Raw genomic sequence first — 2996 nt, forward strand, 5'->3', positions numbered from 1 at the left:
CGGGCCTCGCCCGCGGCGCCCTACGGCGGGAGTGCGGCGGCGGCGCGCGTGGCACGATGGGAGTTGTAGTCTTTGGGGCCCTCGCGGCCCTGAGGGGAGCGGTGCGGTGGCCGCGTGCCCAGCCCGGCGGCGGGCGGGAGCGGAGCTGTGGAAACGCACATCGAGGTTTTCTGCCTTTCCCTGACTGCTGAGGCGGTGCTGTGGGCCGCTGACATCTCAGTAAGTGCTTGGTGCCTCGGGCTGCTGATCTTCCACATCCCCTTACCAAAGCCAAATTAACACGGACAGCTCGTGTGACTCAAGTGGAGCGTGTGTGCGCAGCATTCAGTGAGCGGAAATTTTCAAAAGCAACGAGTCAGCTCCAGAGATGGTTAAATTCTCTGCTACTGCAAATTCCAGTAGAATCGTAGAGTCACAGAATATCCCCAGTTGGAGGGGACCCACAAGGATCATCAAGTCCAACTCCTGGCACCACACAGGTCTACCCAGCAATTCAGACCACGTGACTAAGAGCACAGTCAAAACGCTACCTAAACTCCGACAGGCTTGGTGCCGTGACCACGTCCCTGCAGAGCCTGTTCCAGTGCATGACAACCGTCGCAGTGAAGAACCTCTTCATGATATCGAGCCTTAACCTCCCCTGTCGCAGCTTGACACCATTCCCTTGGGTCCTATCACTGGTCACAGTGGTTTATTTACAGTCACTAGGTCTACGTTTATGTCTGGTGAGGATATCTTTTGAATTCCTGCTGACTTGCACTGGATAAAGACTGTGCTCCAGCTCTGTCAGCTGCGATCCTGTTACGTATCATAAACTAAGCAGGTTAGTTGGTGCTTTGCTGGGATAACCCTCAGAACTGAGGCTGCTGCAGGAGTCACTGCTGGTTATCCACTCCTCTGCAGTCTTCCACGCGAGTTGAGGTTCATACTACACCTTAAGAGAAATTATAAAAGCTGTTGTCTGGACACCCTTGATCGTTAAATAACCGCCATGCTTTTCACAAGAGTTTGGGTGTTACCATTCAGGGAAACTAAGTGCATATCAATGAAACTGTCAAAGAAAATTGTATGATGTACAAGAAAAGGGGTTCCATCTTTCTACAGAGATGGAAATATGATAGTAATAAACTTCCACAAACAGTTGTCATCTTTTGAATCTTTTTACTGGGTTTTCTAATATCACTTATGATAATGCTTGCACCTTAGAACAGGATTTTTCTTTAATGTTTTAGATACAATTTTTGTTTGGCCATGTAATAGTAATTTTATATTTAAAGTTTTCTAATAATATTTTTCAAATTTATGTTTAACATTATGAACATGGGAATCAGATATTTCACATTTGTGATGAATTTAGCCAATTGATTTCTGATAATTGATTTTCAATATTGAAGCATATTTCTTTATCCTGAACCTACATATACCTGTTGAATGTCATGTTATTATTTCTTTGTATTAGTCTTTCATTTTAGAAAATACGATAAGTACAGTAGCTACCTTTTGCAGCTCTGACATCCCCTTTCTTCTTTGTAAATGATAGTTGTAGTTTTCAAACAGCTCTATTTGGGTCAATACAGCAGTGACACGAGCGTTGGCAGAATGCTAACTCTGCAAATGCATGTTTTTTTATTTTTTATTTATTTATAATTTTTTAGCAGTCATTGATCTCACAAGTGACAGCAGTTCAAAATTAAATAATCTGATAAAATTTTCTTCAGGTGGGAGTCTCATGAAGTACGTGGCGGGAGGACAGAGTTGAGGAAGCATACTATTTGTGAATGCTTACTGGTGAGTGTTTCCTCTTAGCCTCAGCTTGTTGGTGACCATATCATTTGGCATGGTGAACCCCAATTGCGCAACAATCTCTAAGAATGTGAAGTTACAGTGTAAGGTGGCACATTTCTGTCTGTAGGACTGGGAAAATGGTAGCTTTTAGGTTTTTTTTTGTTTTTTTTTTCATTAGGTTTAGGATGAATGTAGCATGATTAAGACCTGAATGCTTGCTTTAACAGTTTCTGTGTACCCACCTAAACTGAATTAGCGTATTACTGAGAAGCTACTGTGATACCTGCAAAGAAATGAGAAAGATAATTTCCGTCCCTGCTGCAGACAGGCAGGAATCCAGGCTAAATGCAAGAAGACATTAGTCAGTTCAGAAGAGCCTCTACTTTTGTCTTCTTGAGAACGTTAGACTTCTGTGCTGCCTGCATTAGCAGAAAGGTAGAGTGAAAAGGCAAGCGGGCCCTCGGCTTGCTTTGTCACCTTGTTGGGCTGCTGGAGAACAGCACTAACTTGCTGTGGGGCATGAGCTTCAGAGCTATGCTGGAGAGGGTAGTTCCTTCGTCAAGCAACTGCTACAGCTGCTGTGTCCTCTAGCAGCGAGAGCGACTGGGAGAAGGCAGCTGGCCTACCTTTTTCCATTGAGTAAGCCAGGCTCAATTTTAATATCTTTTTGTTTGGTTGTTTGTTTGTTTTGCTTTGCTTTGTTTTTTTTTTTTTTTCCTTGTATTTCAGGAAAAATAAAAGTCCATCTTGTGGACTTAATAGAGTTGAAATAATCAGGAAGATCTCATCCCATAATATAAAAATATAACTTTTCTAGTATCATTATAATAGTCTGTGCTTTTCCCTTAGAAAATTTGCTGCATTGCTAATATAGGTTTCTCTCTGCCCTTCTCCTCCCTTTCCTCTTCCTTCTAGAGGGACGTATTTTTTTCCTGTTGTGTCAAAATAAGGTGATGGCGAATGATGGGCTCTTTCTGAGATGAGAACGCTTTTGCAATCTGATAACCTCTGGCACAAAACACATACACTAGTGAATGGTCCAGCACTTAAGAGTGATTCACTACTAAGCATTATAGAAAATAGGTTTACCAGTTTAAAATTTTCAAGGCAAGTTCTCCTTCTTCAGTGTGGTCTGTGTACGGTGCTCTCATTTTTTTCTATTATGTGGTTAAGAAGAGAGGAGATAATGAGAGCTTCTTAAGGGATCCTGT

This window comes from Cygnus olor, chromosome 6, assembly GCF_009769625.2.
Source record: "Cygnus olor isolate bCygOlo1 chromosome 6, bCygOlo1.pri.v2, whole genome shotgun sequence".
NCBI lineage: Eukaryota > Metazoa > Chordata > Aves > Anseriformes > Anatidae > Cygnus > Cygnus olor.